Genomic DNA, 19,565 nt, shown 5'->3' with positions numbered 1-19,565 from the left:
TGAGTAACAAACGACCCTATAACTCATTGGTTTAAAGCAAAAATGATTTTTATTATTTTTGATGACTCTGTGGGTTTAGTGCTCAGCTGGGTGACTCCTCTGCTGGTCTTGCTTGGGGTATCTCATGGGACTGAAGGCAATGGTAGATGGGACTGGGCTGTCTGAGATAGCTTCATTCATACACCTGGCTTTTTGGTGGGCATGGCTGGAAGGCTGGGGTCTTCCACATGGTCCCTCTAAAGGGCTTGGACTACTTTGCATGTTGGCCGGCTCCCAGGAGTGTTCCAAGAGAACAATAGTGAACATGCTTCCGTCTGCATCACTTTTGCTAAGGCCCTATTGGCCAATGCAAGTCACATGGCCACACAGAGTCAGAGTTGGCAGGGGGAACTACACAAGGGGGTAAATACTGGGAGTTGTAGTTGACAGCAAGCCACCAAAATAACCATCAACCACAAGGGGACTGCTCTGTCCTCTTCCAGGTTCTTATTTTCATCCTGTATTCCCTATTCTCTCATCCTTGCCTCTCTCCCGCTCCCCCCAGTCCCCATTAGAGGCAGATGTGAGGGAAGGAGGACAGCACAGTGGTCAGTATTTGATGATGGTGGTATGGTCATTTTGCCCTTCATCACCCCATTTCCTCTGCCAGAATCTGGGACAGGCTGTCCTTATTTCTGAACTTATTCCGTCCCCGCTCCTCCCCGAATGTGAAGGGTTATACAATATACAGACTGAGCAGGCAGGATGGATTTTTCTTAAGTTTCCAAGTCAGATGTTTTAATATTTCACTGAGCCACTGCAGAAAGCCCTTCATTATGGGATGGAAATGCTTGGAAAATGGCCTTCTAATTAATGTGAAATGAGAGAGTGCCCATCAGAGCAAGGGGAACTTGGCAGCTGCGAGGGTGATGTTAGTATGCCAGCACTTCCTGGGCGGGGTGATTGGATGGGGCCTGATCCCAGGATATATTTGCCTTGTGGAGCCCATTCAGCATAAATCCTGCCACAGGGCCTGGCTGCAGACAGCAAATTGAGAACCTTCCACAGCTCACTGAGTTACTGCTTCCCAGAAATTGCTAAAGCCATTGATCTCAATCATTTTAAATCATTAAATGATTTTGGCATTCAGGCACGCAGTGGGTCTGTGCTTGGTGACCTGCAGGAAGCAAGAACTGGTTCAACAGGGGATCCTGGCTACGGAATTTTGCTGGACACAAGCTCAGTCATGTGGGCCACATTACGGCGACCTTTACACCAGCGTGTAAGACTACTTCTAAATAAGACACAAAATGGCTTGCTTGGCGGCCCCCCTGCCAACCCCTGAGGGTCTCAGTAGAGCAGTGTGTTTATGAGTGACCTTAAAAGCAGTTCACATCCTGCCACGAGAGCCGGAAAGACAGTCATTGGGTTATGTAGATCTGTCTTCCTGGGTGTTTTCCTCTCTGAAGGAAGCAATTGGCAGAGCTACCATGGAGCAAAGGGAATTAAAAAGCTTGCTTCAGGCTTAGACCATTGCGTGGGAATAATAACAATTATATTATCTAGTATTTATTGAGCACTTACTGTGTGTCAGTCCTGTGTTGTATACTCAACATCTTTTTTGCATGTGAACCTGACCACACACTTATGAAGTAGATACTATTATTATTTCCCTTTCATAGACCAGAGATGATAAGTAACATGTCCCACAGCTAGCTATTTTTAAAAGATTTGCTGCCCTCCTGGCCGCATGGCTTAGTTCTGTGCATCTTATGATATTCAATTTAATCAATATTGATTGAGTGCCTGAATAATGCCAGCACTGGAGGAAGACGGGGCTCAAGGAGAGAAAAAAATAGAGTCTCTACACCTGAGGGCTTATAATCCAGGCAGGGATGGAGAGCCAAACCATTTTCAGAATGGTTCCAAATAGCTACCTACACTACAGGCAGCTTCTTTTGCATGTGACCATATTGGAGACAGCGGAGTACAGTGGAAAGCTTGTGGATGCTGGTGTACCCTACCCTCAGACCTGGCTTCAAATCTTAGCCCGGTTTCTGGTTTGGAGCAACATAATTAACTCTTCTGAGCCTCAGTTTTCTGTTCTGTAAAATGGAGGTGGCAGTACTTACTTAGGACTGCTATAGATAAAGAGTCTGGCATAAAGTAAGCTCTTGATGATCTCATCCAGTGTGTGGTCATCAGGGGAAAAGCATGAGAAATAGCGAGTGTGAGGTAGAAAATGACTTGGGGCAGAACACGGAGGGGGAAGAAGGCTAGTGGAATGGATCCACTGAGGTTTATTTTGTGCCTGGTTGTTCACAGACACACAGGTGCACACATACTGCACACTCAATACACGCACACTCAATACACACACACACACACACACACAGACACACACACACACGTACACGTATATGCTAGACCAGAGACCTGGCAGAGAGGTTAGGCATTGGAGAGAGAGGCTCAGTGACAAACGCCAGTGAAGCTCGGTGGTCACCTCTGTCCTTGGTGAGGACTCAGTGGCCCATGCCTCAGGGCTTGGCCTTTGGTTCACTCGCCCTCAGCCACTGGCTTTCTGCTTAATTAATGATGAGAGAATATTTAACTACCAGGAAGGCCTGGCCACTCACCTATCAAAACGGTCCCTTGGTGCTCTATTGGGGCTGGTCTAGGGTTCCAGAGTTAACCCTTCAGCTGATAGATTATAGGAAAGTTGGAAGTCTAGGTGGCAGAAGGAACCCTTAGGGAATTTGGGTCGATGGTTATTTACTAACCTTCACCTAAGTATTTCAACATCTTTTTTTAAAATTTTTTTTGGGACACAGTCTCACTATATCACCCAGGCTGGCATGCAATGGCATGAATCTCGGCTCACTGCAACCTCTGCCTCCTAGGTCCTGGTTCAAGCAATTCTCCTGCCTCAGCCTCCCTAGTAGCTGGGATTACAGGCATGTGCCACCATGCCCAGTTAATTTTTGTATTTTTAGTAAAGACAAGATTTCACCATGTTGGCCAGGCTGGTCTTGAACTCCTCACCTTGTGATCTGCCTGCCTTGGCCTCCCAAAGTGTTGGGATTACAGGTGTGAGCCACCACACCTGGCCAGTATTTCAATATCCTAACACTTGGTTCAATTTTACCGGCGTACCTGAACATCAATTCTGAGCCTAAAGCTTGCTTTCAATTTCAGCAGCTTTGCCATAATGCCTACTCTGTGCAAGGCACTGAGAGTGCATTGGTGTTGAGAGAGAGTTATGAATGTAATTGGAGTCTCTTACCTTGTAGTTGGGGAAGCAAATTCCAGCCCTGTGTTAGTGGAGTAAAAATGCAACACTCAGGCCCAAGCTGCCTAGATAAGCAGGAAGCCCAGCTCTTCTGGGGGTCCTCTCCTGGCCTGCCCGAGGAGCCTTGCCCAAATTGCTGATCCTGTATGCTCTCACCTTCTCGCATAGCCAGAAATCAGCTGCAGCTCTTTCACATTGGAGGATTGGTAACTGGCCCTGGAGAGGGTTGTCCTGAGATGCTGCTGGGAGCAGATGGGCCCTGTGCAGTCTGAGACTATGCCCCTGTTTTATCACCTTCAACTGGGGGCACTGGAGTGTGCTGCCGCAAGCATGCTTGAGGTGATTCGGTGGGAGCTGCGTGCCCAGAATTGGCTGCTGGCCTGCTACCAAGGGTAGAGCCTTGCCCAGACCACAGGGCAAAGTGTGAGGGTGCTGAGTTCCTCCCAGGGATTCTTCAGACCACAGCTGATCAGAAATCCTGAAGCTACACTTCCTCCCAGGGTCACTTTGTCAGCGGCATCCCTGCTTTTGGAGGGTTGGGTTGGGATTGATGCTTCTGGAGCAGGGACAAGGCTGGCCTAGCTGCCCCATGGGGCCTGGGTTGGCTATGCTATGACTACTTCACAGACAGCCTCGAATGTCAATATGAGAAATTTATATTTGTTCGAGGAGGAACTATAAGTCAGTGTCTTTGGGGTGCAAGTGATTGATAGAAACCCAATGCAAACCAGCTGCAGCAAAAAATAGAATTTATTGGTGGAGAGACCTGAAATGTCCAACAAATAGCTTCAGACATAGCTGGATTTAGGGGCTCAAACACTAATTTTAGGGCTCTGTCAGTTCATTTCACAGCCAGCCTCAAGCCACATGGTGGAAAAGATGGCTGCTGGCAGCTGCAGGCCTCATCCTACCCTGGTGGAAACAGTTCTTATCTCTAGGAGGAAAGTCCCAAGGAGGGGTCTGATTGGCCAATCTAGTGTCAAATGCCCAATGACTGCCTGAGTATTGCAGTACACTGATTGGCCAGCCAGGGCTGAGTCTTAGAGTCTAGTGCATGGGGGTCAGGGCTGGGGGAGTGGGGGCACTGTGGAAGGCTCAGAGCCTTTAATGGAATTGGTTTCTCACAAGGAAGAAAGGTTCTTTCACTGGAAGATTGGGTGCTAGGCAGACAACTGCAGTAGTTACCTACTACTGGTTACCAATTGAGCTTTCTTAACTATTGGTGGACTTACTAAGTTACTAAGGTGGCTCCAGAAGCTTCTTCCAAATGCAGGCTGGCCTTTCAGATTGCCCTGTGGAGGTGCCTGGGGCAGCCAGCCAAGGGGGCTGGCTCCCTTCTTCACCCCCGCTGCCCCCACTCTGCCCAGCTGCATCCATGAAACTGGGCCATTTGGATCAGGAACAAGGGCTCTCCTTTGACTGTCTGTGGCATTCAGGACGGCCTCGTGCTCGGCTAAAGGGCTGTGCCTTGTCCAGATGTCCAGAGGGGCTGGTTTCATGTCTTTGACAAGGCTGCCTTTCTGGGCAGGAGGATCTTAAGGAGGGAGATGTCTGCAGCCTGGGCACCGGGTGATAAATGCCCCCACTGGAATGCAGAGATGAATTCTTAAAAAGAAAAAAAAAAGGCTTTCATCAGTTATTGCAAAGACCCCAAACAAGAGGGTTTTCTCAACCTAAACTGCAGGATGGGATGGAGGAGGGGTACTGGGGAAACAGGGAATGGGGGGAGGATGGCCAGTGCTGGTGACACAGACACTTGACTGTGAAACTCTGGACGCCCACCAGAGCAGCAACCGCTTTTCCTCTTGAGCAGCCCACAGGGGATGGCCGTTCCAGCCTGAGCCCGGCCTCCTGCTGGGTGCGCAGTGACTGTCTGTTACCCAGCCCTGGAGAAAGGGAGTTGTGTTCGCCTCATTCCCCTCAACCCCCGTCCCCTGCATCGCCCCAGAGCTGTGCCCAAACAAATGGCATTGTACAGCAGGGGACAAAAAATGCTGTTCATTCCCCATCCATGCCTGGGGACAAAAAGCTGAGTGTGGCTCAGTTTGCTCTGGTTTAGGAAAGATGGAACTGGTGGGGGCAGAGAAGGCTGGGAACTAGGGACAAGGCAGGGAAGACTAGAAGACATGAATTAGCTCTAACCAAGTGAAGGGACTGTGTGACCCAGATCCACCCAGCAAAGAGGGCAGTCCCTTTGGTGTCACTTGACCTGCTGGCACAAGAACAGGTCACCCATGGTGGGGACTGATGGCTACGTCTCTGACAGTTCCCCTGTTAGGCCTCCTCCCCTGGAGAGAGCCCTCTGGCCTTTACAGATCTCCAAAGGTTTTTGTTTACTCAAATAGTATTTATGGGGTCAGCATACTGCAGTTAGTTAAGCATGGGCTTGGGGAGCAGACAGACTTGGTTTCCAAATCTGGGTCATGGTTCCACTGCATATTGGATGGAACATGTCTCTAAGTCTCACTTCTCCCATCTGTAAAATGGAAATAGCCATAGCATCCATCAGGTGGTTGGGAGGATCCAATGGCACAATCCATGTAGCATAGAGCCTAGTACCTAGGAAGTGCTCAATTAACATGGCACATTAAGAAGAACTATTGATAGCAGTGTTCACAGTATTAGACATTTTGGAGGGGAAAATGAGAATTCAGGAAGTCCCACCTTATAGATGAGTTTTGTTCCAAAGTGAACTTGTAAGTCTCTTATTTGGACCTAAAAACATAGTTCCTGTAGAAACACTGCTAAGAAAAGTCCTAAGGTTCCTGGTTAACCCACAAAGGCCTATTCAACTGTCAGTGTACCAGAAACTGCTGAGTGGTGGCTTTAAAACATGGTAGAACATTCTTTCTGTTTCTCCCATTGAGAAGTGGGGTCTGTGTCTCCTCCCTTTGAGTCCAGTGGGCTTGTGGCTGCTTTAGTCACTAGAAGATGGCAAAGTGACATATGTGACTTCAGAGGCTGAGTCACAAAAGGTCATGTGGCTTCTGCTATATTTGTGGAACACTCATTCTTGGAGGCCTGAGCCACCATGTAAAATGCCTGGAGACCCTGAGGCCACCATGCTGAAGAGTCCATATGGAGAGGCCCTGGAATCACAAAGTGTTGGGGGACAGAGAGGAGGGAGAAGTGTGCCCTGTGAGTTCCTATGAGTCCACAGTCATTCAAATCACTCCTCACCATTGGAGTCTTCTCAGTTGAGGCTCTAGACAACATGGTGCAGTCTGACCACACGTGCTGTGCCCTGTCTGAATTCCTGACCCATGGCATCTGTGAGCTTAATACAAACAATGGCAATTTTTTTTTTACCACTATATTTTCGAGTAGTTTCTTATGTAGCAGTAGCTATCCATAGTACTATGCTCTTGTAATGAAGACTCTGGCTTCACTAACAGTGGCTAACAGTGGTAAGATCTGGCTGTGTGCTGGGCACTGTGCCAAGTGCATTCTGTGGCTGAACTCAGTCACTCCTCCAAAGCACCCTATGAGAGATGATAGTAGAAAGTAATCATTATCCTTAAATACAAATACCACCAACTGTAACTTTAAATGGAGAAAGTTTCTTATAGCTCAATACTGGGGCTTCAAGAGAAACAGATATTAATTAGCTAGGTCTGAGGAGGTACATGGAAACTTTGCAGTGATTATGGATGGCACTTCTACACAATTTCAAGGGTTGTTAGAGATTGATGACATTGACTCTTTATCTAATTTCACTTCAAAACTAATAGCCTTTCTTTTCCTTGGTTCAGTTGTGTCTGTTGTAGAATTTCATATGGCATCACATGTCTTTGGCTCAAAAATGAAATGAAGAAAAAGAAAAAGAGATTTTTTTCCCTCTGTGATTACCAGACCAGATTTGGAAGAGAGAAAGGTAGAAGGATAGGGGTAAAAAAAATGAGAGATGTAGCCTGAGATTCATCAACTGAGCAGTCAAAGTTGAAGAAAGGTAGCAAAAAGCATGCGGTCTCCTTGGGTTGGTGATGGGATGGCAGGAGAGATATATTTAGATGGAGAGAATGCTTCTTTTGGGGTGGTCCGAGTCATTGGCTTTGATTCCTTACCCCTCCCTGTATTCACATCCTGGCTGTGGTTTCGTCACAGGGGGAGTGTACGTTTCCATCGCTTGACTTTGACCTTGGCCATGTGACTTGCTTGGCCAATGGAAAAGAGCAGAAGAGATGATATTCTGGCTCGGAGCCTAGGCCTTAAGGGGCTTCATGAGTTTCTGCCTGTCCTCTTGGGTCTTTGCCATTGCTCCAGCTTGCACTGGTCCCAGGATGAGGATGAGAGACTTGTGGAACCAAGCCTCCCAGCCAACCCACAGTCTTGTGAATAAGAAATAAATGCTCATTGTTGGATGTTGCTGTGATTTTGAGACTGTTGCATAGCAATAGTTGACTGATACACAAGTAATCCAGCTTATTTACTATCTGGAGCAAATGTCAGTTACTGGAGTGGCGGGCATTGAATGATGGGGAAGTAATTATCCAGTTGATGGCTTTGTACTGTGTGAACCTAACTGGACTGAATTATGTTTCCCAGAATTCCTTTCCTTTTTCTTTCTGGTTGGGGTTGGCCAGAAGTGAAATTTGTGTGCAGTTTGTGGGTGGATGTGAAGCAGCAGCCATTCATACACTCTCACAGTTGGGAGGAGGGCTGGCAGGTGCTGTCACAACTCATACGTGTTGTCACTGATCTGCAGACTCACCTTGTTGATGTGGGCGGCAGCAGGGCCCACAGCCCCTCTAGTGCCTGCCAGACCTCCTCCCTTGGCTTCTCGGAGTCCTGGGGCTGGCGTGTGTGTGGCTACATGGTGAATGGCACTGACCTAGCCTGAAGGTCACCCATGCCTTTCAGGTTGGAGTTATTGAGAGATAGATCCAGGTCCCGGTTTGTCCTCGAAGGCTCAGTTTGTCCTTGGTCCCCTCCATTTCACATCCATCTTCCCTTCCTGAGTGCTGCCCATGCTGCCTTGAGAGCCATCACCAGGCACAGAAGCAGCAACTTTCCCTAGACTGCTGAAGCAGCTCCCTCACTGTGGCAGGGCTGATGTCTATGATAACTCCCCACTCTTTACAGCACTTTGAGTGGTTCTGCTTCCCTGGTCAAACTCCAGCTGATACAATCAGTTAGGCAACTGAACACAGAAAACATTTGCAAGCCTGGTGTCCCTAACCACCAAGGTGCCACATCCCTGCCTTTAAGGAAGTTTTACTGAGGGGAAAAGACAGAGCCTGATGTAAGGTGTTAGGTCACTTGAGCTATGTTCCATAGCCCTGTCAGTGGTCTAGCCCAGCCCTCTACCCCGAGGACTGCAGAAGAAGACAGGCAGATGGAGGGAAATTACCACTCAGAGCGGGGAGAAAGTGGAGATGGATTTTGCCTCTAGCATAATTGGTCTCTCTAGACTTCTAGGCAGTGTTATTCCAAAGACAAGAGAAGGCCAGGGAGAGGAATGCGGGAAGGGGAGAGAACTGTGGTCACTCCCTCTCACCTGGAACCTACATGTAAAACTTGTTTGGTCCTTCCCATTCTGTGAACTAAGAACTTCTGCCCCACAGCTCGTGCCAGGGCCAGGCTGTGAATCAGGCAGCCAGCAAACACCACTGGTCTTGGCCTTCCCTCTCAGGGGGCTTCTCTTCTGTTTGTTACACTGTCAGTGTTCACGCTGCCTGCCTTTCAAATAGGTGCATGTTCAGCCACAGCTAATTTGGAATTTGTTTCTCCAAAAGCATTTAGAATTGTTTTTGCCTAATGCATCAGATTTAAATCCTGGGGCTAATTAATACCAAGGCATGAGAAAGAAAGGAGAAAGTCAGTGAAAATGCTGAGTAGAAATGAACTGGAATAAACTTGTCTTCTGCCTGGCCCTTCTGCAGTCCACGTGTGTTAACAAGACCATACCTGATGCCATGCTTACTTCAGACACTGCCTCCTGCCCAGGTGGGCAAGGGACGGGAAGAAAAAAAGTGGTGTGTGTGTATGTGGACACGTGTGTGGTGTAAGTATGTTGTGTTTGTTTTGTGGGTTGCGTGTGTCCTGTGTGTTGTGTATGTTATGTTTGTATTTTGTATATGTCACATTTGTGTGCATTGTGTATGTCATGTGTGTTACGTGTATTGTATGTGTGTTATGTTGATGGGATTTGGGTATTGTATGCATTCCAGATTTGCATTGTGTATATTGTATGTTGTGTGCGTGTTGTCTACGGGCATTGTATTTATGTATTTTTTGTGTTGTATGTGTATGTTGTATGAATGAAAGATTTCTTCTGTCATTCCCCAGAGTTCTAGGGGCTTGAAATGAGCTTTGAAATATGAGACTCATTGGATTTGGCTTGGAATTTGTCATCTTCATTGAAATCAGTGTGGTGTTCCCACACACTTCAGCCTGAAATGGAAAGGGGTGGGGACGAGGGCTGGGCTGGGTATGAAATGGGAATATTTTGGGGTGGGTTCTCCAAATGCTATGGTCTGAATGCTTGTGTCCCCCTAAAATTTATATGTTGAAACCCAACTACCAAGGTCAATGGGATTAGGAAATGAGGGCTTTGAGATGTCAGTAGATCATGAGAGTGGAGCCCTCATGAATGGATTAGTGCCCTTAGAGACCTCAGGGAGGTCCTGTGTCCTCTTCCTTGATATGAGGACACAGCAAGAAGGCATCGTCTATGAATCAGGGAGCAGGCCTTCATCAGATACCAACTATGCCTGTGCCTTGATCTCAGACTTTCCAGACTCCAGAATGGTGAGAAATACATTTGTGTTGTTCATAAGCCACCCAGTGTATTGCCTTTTGTTAGAGTAACCCGGTTCGACTAACACACAAAAGAAAGTCTCTTTCAGCTGGAATTGTCTGTATTAGGAGGTGAAAGTTTGAGTCTCCAAAGAGAGGTGGTGAGAAGTGGTTTAGAAGTAATGCCCTGGGGCTGGGCAGTGTTTATGCAAGGACCCAGTAATGGGATGGAGCACAGTGGTGAAGGAAAATAATGGGGCCCTAGTCCTGGTACCCATATTGCAGGCTTGGCCCAGCCCTTCACTAAGGGTGAGGGCCTCTTTCCTTGGATCCCACAGGGAAAGGCTCTAGTGCAAGCCTGGGCCTGGGATTACCGTGACAGTTCTCTGTGCTGGGCAGTAGGATGAGCTATGGGCAGGAGGAGTCAGGAGTCAGCTTGTAGACCCAGCTTTGGCATTGAACAGCAGTGTGACCTTGGTCATATTCCTTGTCCTGTCCAGGTTTTAGTCTCTGTCTTAGCTTGGTTTTCTCCAGAAGACACCTGGAAACAAGAATTCAAATACAAACAATTTATTCAGGAAGTAATCCCAGGATGGCAGGGAAGAGAAGGAAATTAATAAAGGAGGAATTGTCAAACTAGTTACTACTGTGAGAAACTGGGGCACAATCCTGCTGGGGATCTTTGAAAGATAGTGCAGAACATGCCACAGTGACATTCCGATGAAGGGATGAGGGAGCTGGGGTATTTATACACCAACACCTGTCAGTCACTGGTTGCAGGCTGCTCCTGGGGCAGCAGCAGACATTAATTCCTAGCATTTCTGGCCTGCTGCAAGTATGGGGAGGGCAGGTACCAGGGTCCAGAGAAAGCCCCCAGGCAGAGATGAGTCCTGGCACTGGGAACTCAGGCTGATCTCCACTAGAACAGGAAAGCAGAATGGAAGGTTAGAGCATTGATGGTCACTATATTTTTCTTTTCTGTAAAATACGGAGCTTGAACCATATTATCTTTAATGTTTCTATCGTAATACTCAGTGACCTATGCAAGAATAATTCTTTATTCCTTCTTTCCCTTATTGATTTAGTAAATATGTGAGCATCTACTATGTGCCAGACACTGTTTTTTTTTTTTTTGAAACAAAGCCTTGCCGTGTCACTCAGGCTGGAGTGTGGTGGTGTGATTATGGTTCCATGCAGCCTCAAATTCATGGACTCAAGTGATCCTCTTACCTGGGCCTCCCAAAGTGCTGAGATTACAGGCATGAGCCACTGTGTCTGGCCCAGACTCTGGTCTTGATGCTGTGGATACATAGGGGAGCAGGCAGACAGGCGGAGGACAAGCTTGATACAAGCCTGTGCCACAGAAGAAGTTAGAAGCTAGGTTGGGGGCATGGCAAACAGGGAGGTGGAATTGACTCTGGCTGCAGCAGTCAAGGGTGAGGCAGGAACCATTGATGGAGGAGCAGGGATTTGTCAGGGGGACAGCAGGGAGAAAGGCATTTGAGGAGGCAGGAATAGTATTGCAGTGGCAGGGAGATGGCATAGTTGGGAAGCTAAAGTAAATAAAGAGATGGTGTGTTTGATTGAGGTGGCCAGAATATTGAGAGCAAGCTAGAAAATGTTAAGAACAAGGTTGGACAAGTACACAGGTCATGGAGGACATTGGGGCCAATGTCAAGGATCTCTGTTGTTTGTTTTTTATTTTGTTTTATTTTGAGATGGAGTCTTGCTCTGTTGCCTAGGCTGGAGTGCAGTGGCGCGATCTCAGCTCACTGCAACCTCCACCTCCTGGGTGATTCTCCTGCCTCAGCCTTCCGAGTAGCTGGGATTACAGGCGCACGCCACCATGCCCAGCTAAATTTTGTATTTTTAGTAGAGACGGGATTTCACCATGTTGGTCAGGCTGGTCTCAAACTCCTGACTTCGTGATTCACCCATCTCGGGCTCCCAAAGTGCTGGGATTACAGGGGTGAGCCACCGCTTCCGGCCTGTTGTTTGTTTTTAGAGACAAGGTTTGGCTACGTTGTCCAGGTTGGTCCTGAAATCCTGGCTGCAAGCAATCCCCCAGCCTTGGCCTACCAACGTGTTAGGATTATAGGCATAAACCATTGTGCCTGGCCAAAAATCCCTGTTTGATCTTGGAGGTGCTGAGGAGCTCTCAAAAATATTTGCACTAGGGAGAGACAGGTTTGGGTTTGCCTTTCAGAAAGATCACTCTGATCACAGTGGGAGGTAGTAAAATCAGAGGTGGGGTGATCAGTAGGTAAATGTATTGGTCAGCTGCCATAACAGAATGTAACAGGTGGTTTGAACAAACATTTATTCTCTCACAGTTCTGGAGGCTGGAAGTCCAAGGTGAAAGTGCTGGCACGGCTGGTTTCTGGTGAGGCCTCTCTTCCTGGCTTGTAGACAGCTGCTTCCTTGCTATGTCCTCACAAGGCTAGGTGCCTGTGGGGAGACAAAGAGTGAGCTTTAGCATCTCTTCCTGTTCTTATAAGGACACCAATCCTATTGGATTAGGGCCCCACCCTTATGATCATGGTTAACCTTAATTGCCTCTTTAAAGGCCCCATCTCCAAACGTAGTCACATTGGGGCTCAGGGCTTCAGCATATGCCTTTTAGGGGACAGAGGGGACACAATTCAGTCCATAACAGTAAGTTATTGTTTCCAGGAGAGAGACAATGAGGGACTGAGCTTCAGCAGTGGGTGAGAATAAGAAGGCAGGAGCAGTGATAGCAGATGCCCAAGAGTTAGGTAGGAGACAGGGAATGAGAGGGATGAGGGTGAGGAGCAGGCAGAGCTTGAGGCTTTTCTACAGATGCCATTGGTGCTCCAACCCATACCCTTGTGGCCTATGTCTGAGTTCACCTGCAGCTCTGCCCTCTATGTACACTGACAGCTTCCCACCTGGGCTACCTACACCTCCCCAATGCACTGTCTGAGAGGTTTGTCTGGCATTGTGGGGGGAGCTGCTCAGCCGAGGCAATGGTCAGTCCCAAAAGTTTCAGGATTTAATGCTCCCCAGAGCAATTCTCAACCCATGAGGGACACTGAATAAAACCCCACCTTCCCCATCCTTTGACTGGGAAATTCTTTTTTTTTCCTTTAGATAGGGAGGGTCTCACTCTGTCACCTAGGCTGGAGTGCAGTGGTGCAATCACGACTCATTGCAGACTTGACCTCCCAGGCTCAAGTGATCCTCTCACCTCACCCTCTGGAGCAGCCGAGACCACAGGCATGCACCACCATGCCTGGCTAATTAAAAAAAATTTTTTTGGAAAAGACAGGGTCTCACTATGTTGCCCAGGCTGGTCTCAAACTCCTGGCCTCAAGTGATCCTCCTGCCTTGGCCTCCCAAAGTTGGTGGGATTACAGGTGTGAGGCACTGTACACGGTCTGGTGGGAAATTCTGAGGCATGTTCTACACGCTTCTTCAGAGGTTCTCCAGCAAGATAGAGGCTCAGTTGCCCACACATTCTCCAGGCTAGCCTCTTTTCCTAGTCTCACTCCCCAACCCCTCCTCTGAGATCACCTCCCAAATGAACTACCTGCACCCAAGTCCTTGTTTCAGGATCTGCTTTGGGAGAAAGTCAAACTGCCACCGTTTGTGACTGGGCAGTGGGAGTCCTGGAGTCCAGGCACCCTGTAGTGGGATGGGGCTTGGGAGGAGACATGACAAGTTCAAGTAAGGTCATGCTGAGACTGACACTTGGCCTGTGGAGCCTGCCAGTTGGCAGTTGGCATATGCCACCAGAACCTGGAATGACATCTAGGCTGTCCTCTTCCCCTGCTCCTGGATGGCCAAGAACAGAAACTTGGTTTTCCTAGAAGCCACTCCCATAGGGTGACTGTGCATACAGTTGACTTTCTGAGGTTTGAGCTCGTACTGATTGGGGTGGAGAGTTACATCAGAGTCACATAAGCAAGATAACTTGGCAGAACAAGGATGGCTGACCATCCGTGTTCTCCCTTCACCATGCCACTGTGCACTCCTTGCCAGCCACCTTCCTCGGTAGGTGCCTGTTGACTGCTTCCTCTCCCACCAGCCCACCTCTCCTCTCCACTCTTCCTGTTCATTCCTTATACATAGGCATTTTATTGTCCTCATTTAGTGGTCGCCCTCTAAAGCATACCTTTAGAGCCTCCCCTGCCCATTCAAGGTATTTTCCTGAACAAAGACTATTTCCTCCCTAAAATGAACTCCATTACCAGCTGCTCAGATAATCATCTCACCCTGCTACACTGCTATTTAAGGAGGAGGGCAGAGGCAAAGCTGCACATCAGGGAATTCACACGGCGGCTACTTGGCAGTTCCAGAGTGCCATCACATACATCATCTCACCTGATTCTTCCTTCATCCAAGTGAGGGAGGTCAGAGAGGGAAAGGGGTAAAGGATTGCTTGAGGTGGGGCTCCCAGGGGAGACCGGTGAGGGGGTCAGGGAAGCAGGTCAGGGATGTCTAGGGAACCAGGCAAGGTGCAATCTGGGGCCAAGTCTCAGCCTTAACTTGATCCCTCAGGGCAGCACTGGAGCGTGAGTTATACCTCTGAGCTTAGCCCAACTTGCGGCAGGGAAGCTGGATTTTATGCTCCCATACCATTTGCTCTTTGACTAAGTGTCTCCCTGAGGGAGCATAAACTCCCAGGCACTTCCAGCTCTGCACAGACCGGGTAAAGCGGCTCTAGAAGCCCAAGGCCAGCTGGCTAAAGAGAATCACAGGTGTGGGCTGTTAGAACTAAAAGCATACAGAAGATGAGGGAGGACACACAGATGTCAGCAAAGGGATCTGAGGGGATCAGAGCCAAGCACGGGCAGTGTCTTCTGCCCTGGCAGACTCATGTTCTCCTGAGTATTAATTTTCCATTGCTGCTTAACAAACTGCCACCAACTTAGATGCTTAAAACACCTCCAATTTATTATCTCACAGTTCTGTAGATCTGAAGTCCTGGCATCATGTCACTGGATTTTCTGCTCAAGGTCTCATTGGGTTGACATCAAGGTGTTGGCTGGGGCTGTGGTTCTCATCCAAGGCTTGGGGTCCTCTTCCAAGCTCACTGGTTGTTGGCAGAATTCAGTTCCTTGAGGTTCTAGGGCTGGGGCTCCATTTTCTGGAAAGCTCTTGACTGGCGACTGCTCTCAGCTTTCAGAGGCCGCTCTTTCCTTGCCATGTGGCGCCCATAGGCAGCCCACAGGGTTGTCTGCTTTCTTCTAGGCCTCCTGGAGCATGTCACTCTGCATCCCTTTTCTGCCACTAGCCAGAGAAAGCTCTCGGCTTTTACAGGGCTCACATAATAAGGTCAAGCCCACCCACAATGATCTCACTTTTGCCATATAATGATTATGGGAGTGATATTTCATCATATTCACAGGTTCTTAGAGGAGAGGGGATTATACAAGGGAAAGAGTCACTGGGAGTGGGGGCGGTCATCTGAAAATTCTGCCTACCAGACCCCGCATTCTTGCAGGTGTTTCTGAAGCTAATCTAGTAAGGCCGGTTGCATGATAGTAGCTGTTTCAGACCCAGGTGTTGGCAGATTCATAGGCACTGGAAAATTCCTAGACCTTGTCCTGGTCTGCCAGTAGCAGTGGTTATATCGCTGAATAGTCAGCTGACAATTGGCAGATGGTCCTTGGCGTCTGTCTTGTTTCCTGTGAAAATCATTCATGTGAGACTGGCAGAGGATCCCAGGGAGATACATTCATTCAGCATTAGCCATGTCTCTTACTCTTCCTGGTGATGCTTGAGGCCTGCTGGTTTGAGCAGCATGATTCCACCATTGTGGCCTCTACATTCTGATCTTCGACTCCCACTGTTGCCACCACTAACTGTAGCTATATTAGGATACCTCTGTACCCCCTCTTAAGTGTCAGGAATGCAGTGATATTCAGCATTCCCCCCACATTGCAATTGTTTTTGGGATAGATAGATTTGAACGTCCAGCCTGTATTAATATAACAGTAGCCTGCCGGGCGTGGTGCCTCAAGCCTGTAATCCCAGCACTTTGGGAGGCCAAGGCGGGTGGATCACGAGGTCAAGAGATCGAGACTATCCTGGTCAACATGGTGAAACCCTGTCTCTACTAAAAATACAAAACATTAGCTGGGCATGGTGGCGCGTGCCTGTAATCCCAGCTACTCAGGAGGTTGAGGCAGGAAAATTGCCTGAACCCAGGAGGCGGAGGTTGCAGTGAGCCGAGATCGCGCCATTGTACTCCAGCCTGGGTAATAAGAGTGAAACTCCATTCCAAAAACATTCAAAAAAAAAAATATATATATATATATATATATATATATATATATATAACAGTAGCTACTGCAACAAATAAACCTTCAAGACTGGCATGGTGCCTCATGCCTATAATCCTAGCACTTTGGGAGGCTGAGGCAGGTGGATCACCTGAGGCCAAGAGTTCAAGACCAGCCTGACCAACAAGGAGAAACCCTATCTCTACTAAAAATACAAAATTAGCTGGGCATGGTGGCACATGCCTATAATCCCAGCTACTTGGGAGGCTGAGATAGGAGAATCACTTGAACCTGGGAGGTAGAGGTTGCAGTGAACTGAGATCAAGCCACTGCAGTCCAGTCTGGACAACAAGAGTGAAACTCTGTCGCAAAAACTAAGAACAAACAAACAAAAAACAAAAAAAGGCTTCAAATTTCAGTGTCTTAACACAACCAAATTTTATTCCTATTTCATAGAAAAGTCTGATGCAGATCTTTCTGGGTGATATATGGCTGTCTTCTATGTGGTGATTCAGAAACCTGGGGTTCTCTCTTATGGCTCTGCCATCAGCTGGCGACAGTGGTTCTCAAACTTTAGTGAGCAATGGAATCCCCTGGAGGGCTTGTTAAAACAGATTGTTGGGACCTGCCTCCAGAATGTTTGATTTAGTAAGTCTGGAGTAGGATATAATAATGTGCATTTCTAATGAATTACCAGATGTTGCAGACATTGCTGGTCCAGGGACCACACTGAGAACCACTGCCCTAGGGCTTGAATGTCCTCAGTTACCAGTCTAAAAGGAAAGAGAGAACAGAGATGAGGCAAGCAGGTGTACTTCTTAAATGCCTTAGTCTAGGAGGAATAAACATTATTTTCTCTCTCATTCAATAGACGAGAGAACTAGTCGGTTGGCTGGGAAATGTAGTCTCTGGTTGCACAACTGTATATCAATGGCAACTCTACATATGCAAAGTGGGGGACACAAATTTTGGTGGAAAAGCTAGCTCTCTGTATTACCTTCCATGTTAGGGTTGTTGTTAATTGATTGAGTTTTGTGGCCTAAAACTCTCAAGTGGACACGGTCAAGGTTCAAGGCTCAAGGCGAGAACAATTTATTTTGTGCCAGGGACCTCTATGACACAGCTATTTCCATATGACATGGTCTGATGATGAGCTGCCAGACCCAGCCCAATCCTATGGGGTCTCACATTTCAGCTCCAAGTTTTGAAGGACACACTGCTCTTCATTTTAGTGAAAGGTCCACCTGATTTTAGGACATCATCCCAAACCAATGGCTAGACCAAACCCATCAGTCAGACCTCAAAGATGTGTCAGTGTTGGTGCCCACCCCCACCCACCTAGATCATCAGAGCTGATGGGCCATGTACCTTCCTGCTGCCATGTTCTGTAACAGTGATGCTGTTCCCAAAGTCTGGGACACATGCTTTCACTCACCCTCAGGCTCCCATTCTGCTCAAGACCCTTGCAGTACCTGGCTAAGCTCCAGGAGACTATACATCTCTGTCTAGATCCAGCACATTCCTGACCCACTGTTGGTAAGATAAAACATTTGAATTTTCTCATAGGAGTAATGGATCTCAACTCAGCTTCCCCCCTCCACCCCTGGCCTGGCCTGTTTCCTTGTTGACAAATGGCATTCATCACTCAACTGGGTGGTCACCGCTTAGAGTACAGTCTGGAGATGACCAGTCATCATGGAAAGATTGCCAATTTCCTGTGTCTGAGAGGGATTAACCACCTAGGAATGAAAGAAAGGCATGTTTTCAGTTTTTGAGTGGGGAAAATATTAAAAACAGCAATGCCAGGAGAACAATAAGGGCCACTTCTAACAAAAATCCACAATGTAAAAGGTTCTATTCAGGCTTAGAATTCATGGCACATAATGTCAGATAATGGTAAGATAGTTCTTCATTATTTCATTGAACACACCGTTATTCAACTCTACTGTGTATGCTGAGTCATAAGGCTCCCTGGAAAACTACAGTTGATAGGTTTACAGAGCCACAGAAACAAAGTGGAAGGGCAATTATTAATAATGATGATCTGGCTTGCTTCCAGATTACAAACTGATCCAACTGAAAGGTTAGTTGCAAATTTTGTCATTTGGTCATGAAAATGACTCCAGTTACAGTCCTGCTCCTGGCATCAGAAAGTCTGGCTTTTGATCTCAGCTCTGTCGCTCAGTGGTTGGGTGACCCTGGGAAGCTTTCTTCACTGTCCCTTAGACTCCTAATTTTGGAGATTTCTAAGGTTCCTTTCAGCTCTGAAAGCCTCTGAATCAGGTTTACTCCAACTAGAAACTTACCTCTGACCTTGCCTTTCCTACTTATATCATCCCAGCAACAAACATGCAGGTAAAGCCATGATCAACATTATGGCTGAAACAAGGCACATTTATTGGGTATAGAGGTTTTGTTAAGGCAGTTCAAGTTGACTGCTCCCCAAATGCCCAAAAGCATATAAAAAGGGGAATTTTATTAATGTTAAGAAAATGAAATAAGTGGTGACCAGTGAAATAAAGGAACTCATAATTGAAATAGAACCCTCTTAGTCATTGTGGATGATGCCAAAGTGGCATACTTATGTAGTTAAAAGAAAAGAACTCAAAGTGGATTAAATAATCCTTGAAGAATCTATTTTGTGAAGGGTACTTTATAGACATTATCTTGTGTATTCAAACCTCAACCCTTTTGTGATGGTTAATTTTTGGTGTCAACCTAACTAATTTCAGGGATACTTAGATAGCTGGTAAGGCATTATTTTTGGGTGTTTCTGTGAGAGTGTTTCTGGAGGAGATGGGCATGTGAACGGTGAACTGAGTGGGGAAGATTTGCTCTCAACGTGGGCAGGCACTATCCAATCAGCTGGGGATTCAGATGGAAAAAAAAGGCAGAGGAAAGGTGAATTTGTCCTGTCTCTCTCCTGGAATTGGAAACACCCTTCTTCTCCTACCCTTGGACATCAGAACTCCAGGTTCTCTGACCTTTGGACCCCAGGGTTTGCACTGCTGGCCTCCTCTATTCGGGCCTTGGGCCTTGGACTGAGAGTTATACCATCAGCTTCCCTAGTTCCGAGGCCTTTGGACTTGGACTGAGCCATATTACTGGCCTCCCTTGTTCTCCAGCTTGCAGATGGCCTATCATGGGATTTTGCTTTCTCCATAACTGTTCGAGCCAATTCCCCTAATAAATATCTTCCTATCTGAATATCTATCTATATATTATCTATCTATCTATCTATCTATCATCTATCTTTTCTTTCTTTTTCTTTCTTTCTTTCTTTCTTTCTTTCTTTCTTTCTTTCTTTCTTT

The sequence above is a fragment of the Sapajus apella genome, unplaced genomic scaffold (assembly GCF_009761245.1).
Source record: "Sapajus apella isolate SASKATOON/1434 unplaced genomic scaffold, GSC_monkey_1.0 scaffold125, whole genome shotgun sequence".
NCBI lineage: Eukaryota > Metazoa > Chordata > Mammalia > Primates > Cebidae > Sapajus > Sapajus apella.
Note: the sequence above shows the minus strand (reverse complement) of the source record.